Source organism: Protopterus annectens, chromosome 9.part0, assembly GCF_019279795.1.
Source record: "Protopterus annectens isolate FY-2018-M chromosome 9.part0, PAN1.0, whole genome shotgun sequence".
In the NCBI taxonomy this organism is placed as follows: Eukaryota; Metazoa; Chordata; order Ceratodontiformes; family Protopteridae; genus Protopterus; species Protopterus annectens.
This window is the reverse complement of record NC_056743.1, coordinates 532,393,485-532,405,623: the sequence shown is the minus strand read 5'-3', so window position 1 is coordinate 532,405,623 and position 12,139 is coordinate 532,393,485.

Genomic DNA, 12,139 nt, shown 5'->3' with positions numbered 1-12,139 from the left:
TCATTGTTTTTGAAATGCATTTTATGAAAGGAAATTCCTCATATGTTATTCCGTTCCATAACTCTACAACCCTGTCTTTCAGAGTCTTCAGGAACAGTAACACCTGCAGTATGCTACCTGTGTGTCCTCATTTCTCCTGCTTCTTTCCTTTTAAAAATTACTAGTTCCCATCTACCTAACAAGGCTTTTTGCACCAAGGCCATGTACCCCTCTCTTTTTCCATCTCTGATAAAAAAGAGGTATAACTCCCATATCGTATGGTCATATCCATATACCTCCATCCCACAGATTATTGTAATAAATTTCCTCTGGGTTTCTTACAGCAACCTGATCTCCAGAATGATGGTACACAGTATTAATAATGCTGCCCATGCAGGCCACTGTGCATTAAAGGCATTATATCTTTGCTTCTGGAGTCTCTCATAGGTAGGTACTAGGCTATCTGCCCAAAGGCATTTATTAGCCTAGCCTGAATGTTCCCTGTGCCTCTGTCCAACAGAGCCACTGAAGTGATCCCCGGGGTAAACTTTCTGTTTCCCATCCACTCGTCAAGGTTTCTCTTGAAGAGTATTAGTGAGGAGCTCTGCCTAATGTAGATTGGAATCTTATTCCAAAGCATGGGAAGTCTCTGGGACAGGAATCTATCCCTCCAGCACATCATATTTATTGTTGTGGTGAGGTTTATATCCCTAGAGCGTGAGGCTTGATGGGATATGGTTTTTTTTTAGGTGGAGCATGTCCATCAATTTTGGGTTAGACATAGCCTTGTATTTCAGGCAGAGCTGACCTCTGAGTAGGCGGTATGCAGCCGAGTACAGCTGGAGTTGCTTCAGTTGAGCTGCATAGGGCATCTGGTTGAAGCCAGTGATCCTCTTGGTGAGGTACTTCTGTGGTCGTTCCAGCTGTTGCAAATGTCTTGTAAGGTACATCCCAAATGGGGCGTTGTACTCTATGATGGGTCTGATGAGTAGAGGGGCACAATGACCTCTTTTGATCTGGATGCGAACTCTATTGTGATTAGGTGGGCCACACAGAAGGAATTTCTAAACACTTTGGCAATGTGATTATCAAAGGAGAAATTACTATCTACTTGGGTCCCCAGATCCCTTATTACATCTTTCGTAGTTAGGGGACTACCACCTATGTGGTAGTTTGTGGGTACTTTATTTTTTTCAAAGGGGATTTCTATGCACTTTTTGGCATTTAGCTTGAGGCCATGATTTTGACACCAGATATCTGTCTCCATGAGACCCTTTTGGAGGATGTCTGTGTCAGCCAGAGAGTCAGTTATAGCCCCTAGTTTGCAGTCATCTGCTAACTTGGTCAGCCATAGTCCTCCTGTGCTGCCTGTACCTCTGAGAAGTATATGCCGAACAGAAGGGGTCCTAGGACGTAGCCCTGGGGAATGCCACTTGTAACCGGTTTAGAGTCGGACCTAGCTCCCGCAAATCTCACCATGTGGGTTATGTCCAAGAGCCAACTGGCAACCCATCTTGTGACATAGGGGTTTATGTTCAGACTGGTGAGCTTGTCTATAATACCAGACTGGAGAATGGTGTTGAAGGCCTTTGCGAGGTCTAGGTAGGCTGTGTCTACCACCTTTCCCTTGTCTATAGCCTTGGTAACTGCCTCAAAGAAGTCCACCAGGTTTAGGAGGCATGATCTTCCCTTAACAAAGCCAAACTGGGTAGGTTCCAGTGTTTGGAGGTTCCCAATGTCTCTGTTAATGAGTTCCATGATGATGCGCTCTATAGCCTTGCAGGCTTATAGGGCGATAGTTGCCAGGGTCTGTTGTGGCTCCACTTTTGTGGAGCGGAATAACTGATAATGGTTGAGGCCAGTTGTTCGAAGTACTAAAATTTTAAAAAGGAAGTACAGAGATCACAATACAGTGATGAATGGGAATAGTCCCTTTTCCTCGCTGTAGCATCATCTTGGAGTTGGTATATTTAAATAGAGGGGGTGTGGGGGGTACAGGGGGGCTTGCCCCCCTGCATAACATGTTTTCTGTGATTTTTTTTTTTTCTTTTTTAGTCAGCTGATCCGGCGACTAGGTTTTGGCGAAAGTGCACTTTTGTTGAAATGCAGTTTCGCTGAAGTGGGCATCTACTTTTCTTTTTCAAAGTAATGAAATTTCGACAAAGTAGATCCATATAGTTTTATATATATATATATATATATATATATATATATATATATATATATATATATATATATATATAGATATACACATACATATACACACACACACACACACACACACACACACACACACACACACACAAGCACACACATTATGCATGTATATATATATATATATATATATATATATATATATATATATAGAGAGAGATAGAGAGAGAGAGAGAGAGGAGATCAGTATTCTGTTTGCTGTTGCCTCTGCCCTTTCACTTTGTTCCAAAAACTCTAATCCAAGTGTGAGCAATAACCTCAGATACTTTTCCTACATTTTTGCTATCAGATGTAATCCCCCAGATAATGTTATGGCATAGATTCAGCACTTTGTATTTGTTTGCACTGAACATCCACTGCTTTCTTCTGCCTTACTTGTTCAGTCTTTCCAAATCATTCTCAGATCTCAACATCTTCTACTCTTAGCCCTGTCTTTGCATTATACTATTATTTTACCCATAGATGAGCTCTGTGTCAAGCATGGTAAAAAGTGCTAAACAAAGGGCAAACTCGAGAGATCAAATTTGCATCCTTTTTGAAGTCCAAGTAGATTACATTTACTGTTATTGCTCTCCTATGAAGTTTAACTTTCACCCAAGCAGAAACTCTATAGAAACTGGCTACTACTTTCCATAAATAATTGTTAGCTGCTGTCCCGGAGATTGTTCCACTCAGAATTCTCTCTCTGACTTTCTCTACCACTGCTGCTCCTAGGCACTTCTGCTCTAACCAGAGCTCTGTAAAGGATGTCCATCTGGGAATATGTCTGAATTAGCTCAGTTCAAGTGGGCTTTGGAGGTTCATTGCCCATGCATTTCCCACTTTTCTGTACTAATGTCTGTCTACTGTTCTCCCCATTTTGCTCTGCATGTCCTCCACCACTGCATCCTTCACTGTGCTTTGTTTGACCAAGACTGAATCAAATTATGTATTCAGTATATATGTAGTTTCACAATCCTTTGTGATTTCCCCATCATTCTTGTACAGTCTAGCCATGTCTTTGTCTCTCTTCCTGGTATATGCCAAAAAGCGCTCGTTTCCTCTCTTAATCTCTTTCACATTTGCTTCCTTCATTTTTCTTGTTGTCTTTCTGCTAGCTTTCTTGCATTGTGACCCCTTCATCTTTCCACCTCTTCCTTTTTACCACTTACAGACATCTTCTTTTACATAAGAGGAACATCTGCGGTAACAGGCATACTTTATTGGGAAACACATTACCTGTGTAATAGATCATCATGAAAATTCAGCATGGTACGATATTGGTAAATGTTTATTTCGCATATCATTTGTAGAACAGAATTTCTATTGCCCAGATTAATTGCAGGTGGTTAAATTATCTTTCCTTCTCGGTTATTTTGTTGTTCATGCTATTGTAATAACTGAGTGTATGAATGAAAACAAAAGGAAAATGTAAAAGCATACTGTGAATCATGAATAGTTCAATCCTGGCAGAGAATCACAGCAATGAACAATATGAAGAAAAAAGTAATATAATCAAATAGACTTCATTTTCACATCCTGAATACTTTAAAAAAGTGACTAAATACAGTAGATTATCTGCAATACATAGCAACTGAATTGTGGATGAACCTTTAAGTTCCATTACTTTATATTATATATCCACTTCACATGTATTAACTTTTGTTCTACACCACCCATCTGCAATGAGTATGTCTGCAGCCTATTTTCTTGGGTATATTCATTTTAAGTCAGTAGAATGTGTTAAGTGGCAGACATGTATTTTTTTTCTTTGTTAGGTAACTCCTTGTCACAGATGGGCTATGAAAATGGAGCAGAACTCTGGTTGTAGTTGAAAAGTAGGCAAAAGCTTTGAGTAATATCAGTGTTTATGTATACCTGTTAACATATTTTCTGTTTCATAAGTAGGACCCAATAAATTCTAATTACAAACAAACTTTTGACCATGTTATCAAATGCAGAAGTCTTCTGTCATGAATTCTAAATACTGCCACACTGTGATTACAGTGGTTCATGCATGCCATTATGGACATCACAATCATTGTTTTGTAATATTTGCCTGCATAAAGATACCTTCAAAAGATAGACACCTAAGGACATTATTTTGAAAATTTAACTTTAGTACACTTATTAAAAATCTTCTATTTACCACATGCAATGGCACATTTAATTTCCATTATAGAGGTTGTTAAATCAGATCATAAATGTTAGTTTCTTAGCTATAAGAAATATATAAATGAGTTATTTTAAAGTAAAAGTTAAAATATATGAGAAAAGTAATTTTGAAACAAATGACTCTGGGTGAGCATATCCGAATGTTGTTTTCAAGGTCATATGTAACACATTTCACAGTAATGTGCTTTCTCGGCTTCTTACATTCATTTTGCTTAGTGCTGACAGTGCATTCCAACCTACACAGAATATGACCAATATTACTGCATCTACTCATTTGTCTTTCATAATGTTTTGTGGATAATCCGAACTGCATTTCTAATCTATCAAACTATGCTGTTAATAGCATGTTAGTTTAAATAATCAACACAAAAAGTAAAATTCTGCATTTTCCTCCATAAAACTCTCCCCACAAATAAAACAAATAATAAATAAATCTGTCTAGTAATGACTAATTTCTATCCTGAGGGATATCTGTGCAATTCCCTGAGAAACACAGTTTTCTGCCCAAGAGCCTTCCATGTGGAAATTTGCATTACAAGTTGGCCTGCTTTTGCAGAATAGTTTTTAACAACTCTAGTCCTCTGCAGAGAGCTCAGTAACCTACCATCTTTACCTTGCCAGCATGTGTATGTACACACAAGTACTTGCCTTGCTCTTGGGTTTTACAAATGAGTGTGACGCTCTGCAAAATTATTTACTAATGCATTCTTTTTACATTTGAGAATGAGTTTTAACTTAAGGGGAAGCAGAACCACTTACCAGAAAATTTTACAGTTGCCATGCGTAATCTGCATTAAAAATCTTACACCGAACCTAGAGATATATTTAATTATTTACATTTTTTTCTTGCTATGTATTCATATTCTGGTATGTATGTACAGCAAGCATTTTACACACACACACACACACACAACGAATACAATTAACCTGATAATCCTGATACAACATAATTGGCAACTGAGAGTAAGAAAAGTATAGCTCACTAATGCAAAACTTTTTTTGAAGGGGCTCACTCTACTTAGAACTTAGAGGTCAAGCCTGAATGACAATAAATTGTGTCAGAAAGGTGTTATATTAATCTGCATTTATAAAAAATAACACTATAATCTGTTGTGAGATATCTTATCTGAAATTTGCTACTCCTCTGTATAAATGAACAATTCCATAACATCAACAAGCTGTGTTCCACAGTGCGCGTGTCTTTTTATATCCTGTTTGTAAAACATATGACAAAATCTGCAAAGTAGCTAAAAGTCATCATTTATGTCTGATTGCAAAGTATTAAGAACTTGTTTCCAGTAGGTTATAGTGTGTGCAGATAGGAAGGACATCAGTAGCCTTGAAACCCAGGGACTGAAGGGATAGTTTGATGAGATGTGGATTCCCCATCACAGATTTAGTGGGCTACTTATTTCTGAAGAAGTTGAAATTATTAATTATACATCTCCAAAGTCCATGTACACAGTGTTTCAAATAAAACAGAGGTGAAAACTGATTTATTAAAATGTTGCTTCAGATATTCCAACTTATTTCAAACAAATACACAGTGGTCCTGCAAAGCCAGTCACCTTTGAATGTATGTTCACACACTGCTCATCTGCCTTAAAAGTATGCCTAAATAAACTTCAGTTTTATTATTTTTAATGACTGTTTTTCTCATTTATCGAATGACTTGTAACAGTTCATTAAGTTTTGTTGAGTGTTTTATCTGAACCTTACCAGCGATATTAACATTGAATTACAATTTTTTTATAATTCGCTTTTGGAGATCCTAGGTGTTGTAAATCTAGCCAGCTATACAATTTAAGAGTCTAAAAGTTGTCGAGCTTGGCTCCGGCTGTTTCCACTATCCAGTCTTACGTTTTCAGTCATTTCTAATATGTTGAAATCAGCATCACTAACCAACAAAAATCCTGACACATCATAATAATGACCCCAAAAAAAAAAAAAAAAAGATCTCCAAAATTCTCTTTTTGGCAGAAAAAAAAGTCCCACTTACTCTCACCAAAAGGCAGAATTGCTGTAGGATGTGGCATTTTGCAAACACGCTTAGAAGATAGTTTTCCAATAATTGTGTCTGTATCACTAATGACCTATCATACTTTATCGAAGAAAATCTACAGGTTTATAACAATCTGTACTGTATGTGAACTCCATTGCCAACCTCTATAAAAAGCTAAATGGTTCCTTATCAAAGATTCCAATTACTACTTGGTAAACTTCTTCTCAAGCAGATAAACTTAGACTCCTTTCTAACCTTTTATGTAAACTGACTACTGCAACATTCACCTGCCATCCCTGTCCTCTTCCTGCCTCATATCCCACCTTACAAGACATTGTATTCTATTGGCCATGTCTTATCAGTCATTGGCCTAAAACTTTGAAAAGCTTTATCTCCATGTTTAAGAAAATCCAATCCTTTAACCATCTTCATTCTCAACTAAAACAAAACTGAGATTTGCTGCATGTTACTGTTTTCTTCTCTTTTGCAATAAGTTAACTCTTATCTTGCCACCTCACCCAACTGCCATATTTTACCTGCTCTGTTTTCTTCTAACATCTCACTAACTTCACCATTCTTTCCCATGCTCTCCTGCCTTATCTTCATGTTTCTTAGCATTCCACTAATATTCCTTTCCTCTCTGCACGTTTTATTGTAAATATATTATGTACAACTTGTGATAGCTTTGATATTAACAACATTATATACATTGCATATATAATTCTAATACAAGTCATAAGTCCAATGTTAGTTAAGAATTTGCTTCTCATATTGTTGACATTTTTTGGTGACTATCATATATAATAAATGCGTCCCCCTACACAAATATATCATGAATTTCTGAAATTTCAAAATAGATGAGATTAACAAAAACAGTTTCAACATTCAAATTACTGAACACATAAAAAACTAAACAAGCAAAAAAAAAAATCTTTTTTGATCTGTGAGATATAAGCTAACCCAACAATAAAATCTTAGTGTCCCCAGCAGCACCTTAAAATGCATGCCATAAATATTCCTGCTCCAACACATGCCTATAATTGTAACCCTTATCTCTATTCATCAAGTCATTACCCTTCCTCAAACCATTCTGACAGACATCTTCTCCAAAAGTTTTCTCTGTTCTTGTTCAACAACAGGCTAAACTATACCCCTAAATCTGAACAAATACCTAATTATGCATTACATCCCCTTTGTCTTCCATCTTCACTCAATGCCTTACTTCTATCAATTTCTGCCCCATCTTCCTCTCTAAATATACCATAAGCCAGATTTTCTCTCACTGCATATTTCAATTCCTATTTGTATTATACTAACTTATCTTTAATTTCTCTACAGAATGCTTACAATTTCTCTATTAAATAATGTTTTCATATTATGTCTAATTTGGTATAATTATTAAAACTGTGTTTTGTGTGTTATTTTTAAAGATTGCAAAATTATTCTTGAAATGTTTTGCAATACTTAGGAAAAGTTGTCATAGCTGGAGGCTGTAGTGGGGGATAAGCTTCCACTACCTATAAAATGCTCCCATGACATGTATCTCTATTAGCCTCCGACAGCCCAAGTCTAGCTCCTGACTTAGTTTCTAGCCCAGCCCAGCGAAAGTTTGTGCTGACAGAAGAAGTGGCAAAGGTGGATGATTGGTGCCTTAAAGCCAGTTGCTTCGGGCAGGTGAGGCTTATCAACTTGGGAAGGCATCCCATCTAGGAGAAGGTAAACTCTGATTTAAATATCCACTGCCTTGTGGTAGTACCTAGTAATGGTAAAGGCTTCTTGAGTAAGACTCAAAGAAAATTTTGGAGATGGAGCCCCTAAGGCAGTTTGAGGTTGTACTCAAACTCACTCTGGCACCTTCTGCAATGACACTAATGCCAAGTTGTACTGGCCTTGCCTTTCCCCTTGGATAACATCAGTGACAAGGAGAGGGGGGACCTGCTGTTTCCTCAAAATTTACTAGTCCAGGCCTGCATGATGGAGAGAACACTCCAGCATCACTTTGAGTGGTGACAAAACACAGGAAGCAGCAGTTACTGGTAATAAGCTAATGCACTCAAGTGGCATAGAGTGAGTTGCTAGGGGCCTACTTCCAATGATGGGAGAGATCCTTTGATTTCATTAGGCAGCTACCGCCTGCCTTAAGCTGGTCCATCCCCAGCCAAGTAGGTGTTGCCTTGCCACAAAGCTTGGCACATAAAATGTAAGGATGATGACACCAGGCCTTATGGAAGATCTGCAGAACATCAGTGATGCTTGGAAACTGCAGCCATTAGAAACAATCTGTACATATTGCAGATGGGCATTATGGCTCTCCAAGAAACAAGGCTGTCATCAACTGGATGTCTCAGGGAGAAGGACTTTACCTTTTTTGGGCATGGGCAGCTTCCAGGGAATGAGGTGTTGGCTTTACAATCAAAAACAACCTCATTGACTCAGTCATACCATCGAATATGGGAAATTACGAAATGCTAAAAATTCAGCTACAAACACCATTGGCCGTGGTCAGCATCCTCAGCATCTATGCTTCTCCTTAATGTCCTCTCAGGAAGTCAAGGACAAATTCTGTGATGAAATTAGTGCTGCCATCAATGAGTTTGCTTCCCTTGATCCATTATTCATTCTTGGTGACTTGAATGCCAGAGGTGGGAGTGAAGAACATAGCTGGTTATCCAGTCTGGGTCAGTTTGGAACAGGAAAGATGAATGAAAACACAGTGTCTCCTTGAACTTTGTTCCTAATATGACCTTTGCATAACCAACAGCTTCTTCGATGTAAAGCCCCAGAAAAATGTCTTGCGGTGACACACAACATTGAAACATTCGCACCAGCTCGACCTTTTCCACACCAAATATAGCAGTTTCGGTAGTGTCTGGATAACACGCAATTACCACATCACACACTGATACTGATCATGTGCTCATGTGTATAAGGTGAACATCCAGCTGCAAATGTTCCTTCACTATAAAAAGGAAGAGAGGCCATGCATTGACATAGGCAAGACTCATGAATCTTCAAAGGTACAAGAGTTTTTTTAAGCACTTAAAGAAGCCTTTCCCTGTTAAGATGGCACTGACACCGGCAAGAGATGAAAAAAACTACAGGATGCTATCTGTAATACTGTAATATTTATGTTTGGGAAGAAGACAGTCAAGTATGCTGATTAGTTTGAACTCCATACAGACCTGCTGACACCCCTGATTGAGAAGAAGAGACCAGCACTGGCTGCATACATATCCTCTTCCAAAGAGGAGAACTTGCTGGTACTCCGGTGTTTTCAGAGTTGAGTGCAGCAGGTAGCTTGTTAGTGTGCAAATGATTATTGGCTCCAACTTTGCTTCAAGATTCTGCAGGCAGCGGACATTATTAACATGCAGTACTTAACCAACTGGTGTGTGATGTTCAGTGGAAAAACTGCAGATGGAATGTGGAAAGTTTTGAAAGACAAATTGAAATTTGAGTGCAAAAAAACAAATTAAAAAAAATGTTTAACATCAGGATCTAGGCATACATTGTCAGGGGGATATTTCCATAAGAACAAGATACTGGATTAAGGTGAGAGAAAAAATTATAAGAAACTGAAGAGAGGTTGAACTACAACTTTGAAAACTGAAATAAGCAAGCTGGAGAAACTGATTAAGCGTAGTGTGAGACAAGGTCAAGAAATATTTGAAGAAAATTTATAAAAAGATATTGAGCATAACAGGAAACCTTTTTTATAGATACATAAGATGTGGAAGGACTAAATAGTTAAAAATTGATAAACTGTGTGCAGATTCTAAAATTTATACTCAGAGACAACAGATTATAAATATCTTTACAAAATCTTATGCAAAACAGTTTGGCTTCACAAAAGGGGTGATAAGTTTTCATAGTCACATCCTGGTAACCTCAGATTCTGGAATCAAATTAGATTGTATTGAAAAAAGAACTGAACAAACTGGATCTAAACAAAGCACAGGGAGGAGACGGAATTAGTGACAGTGACCTGAGAACACTTCAGCAAGAACTTAAGGTACCATTATATCAATTATTCACTAGGTCATATAAATATGGGGAGATTCCTCAAGATAGGAGACATGCGCTTATATTAAACCTGTCTTCAAGGGATAGACCCTTAAGTCTACTTTCGTGTTGTGGAAATATAATGGATAATGTAATATTGGATAAATTATTGTCAAAGCTGGATCGGTTGAAACTTGAAGCCATATATCAGCATGCATATGTTGAAAATAGATCTAGTACCACCTGCAACATGATGTTCTATAACAATATAATAGCTATGAATGAAAAACTGTGCTGAGATGTTTATATAGATTTAATTTTAGCATTTGACAGGGTCATACACAAAACACTGATCAATAAATTAGAACAACTAGGTATTGATGTACTCTTGATAAGATGGATAGCTGCATGGCTTACAAATAGGACATGGCAAGTATCATACAGCAAATGGGCAGGTGATATCCTTGGTTCCAGCCAGGGTGTCCGACAGGGCTCTGTCCTAGGCCCTTACTTGTTTAGATTGTATCTTTCAGACCTAACTTTTTCATCTGAGGTGTTCTACAGTCTATATGTAGATGACCCTGGGTAAACTGATTACATGTGTTACAGATAAGGCACATGTGCAAAATAACTAAATTGACCATTTGGGTACAGGAGAATAATATGGTGATGAATACATCAAAAACTAAGCATGTGAGATTTGACAGGCATAAATTAAAAGGTGAATATTTAATACAGCGCACAGTGATTGAAACTGTCGACTCATTTAAGGACCTGAGTATATGGGTAGAGTCAGTGAGTTTTTCTAATCATATCAACCATTTTGTTAATGGTAGTTATAGAGCTATAGGTTGTATAAAACGATTTATAAAGTCTATGAAATGAAAAATGATGAAGTCATTGCTTGTTAGTTACATTAGATCCAAACTTCAGTATGGAATAACAATATGGAAACCCTTATAGGAAAATAAGTATGAGTAAACTGGAAGGAGTACAGTGGAAATATACCAAGGGCATACATGGATGTGAAAATTTAAGTTATTATGAAAGACTAAAATATCTCTTAAAGATATCTAAGAGGAGAGCTTATTCAGGTATATAGGGCATTTAGAGACAACTACCTTTGGGAATGTTTGAGGTTATCAAAAAGTACTAGAGAATCATCAGACAACATATGCAGGAGATTCTATAGGAATGAGAAGTGTACTAATTGGCTGTCTGCCAGAGTAGCCAATGCATGGAACAAACTTCCAAATTACTTTAAGGCAAGTACTAGTTTAAATATTTTAAGAACAGCCTGGACACTTAATATGGGAGCAGGTGTTTTGGTATATCAGCAAGCTAGAAGGGCATTAATGCCCGTGCTTGAAATATTTGTATGTATGTATGTTTGTATGTATGTATGTATGCAAGGAATGTATGATAGGATCAAGAAAGCCATTGATCTATCACAAAGAAAGATCATCCCACATAAGTCAGCCACAGGTGAGGTCTTGAAGGATAGAACTAAGCAGATGGAATGCCAGGTGGAACACTACTCACAGCTGTATGCCACAGATACCATAGTTATGGAGAGAGCCCCGAATGGCTTTGAGCCTCTGCCAGCTATGGCTGAACTTGATGCTGAGCCGAACTCAGAGGAATTCAATGATGTATTAAAAGCACTTTCTTCTGGAACCCCCCCCCCCCCCCGGGAAAGATGGTATTCCCTCAGAAATCCCTGTGTGTGCCAACAGTACCCATGATACCAGAGTAACATCTGCCTACTGCTGCTCAGAATGTGGAATG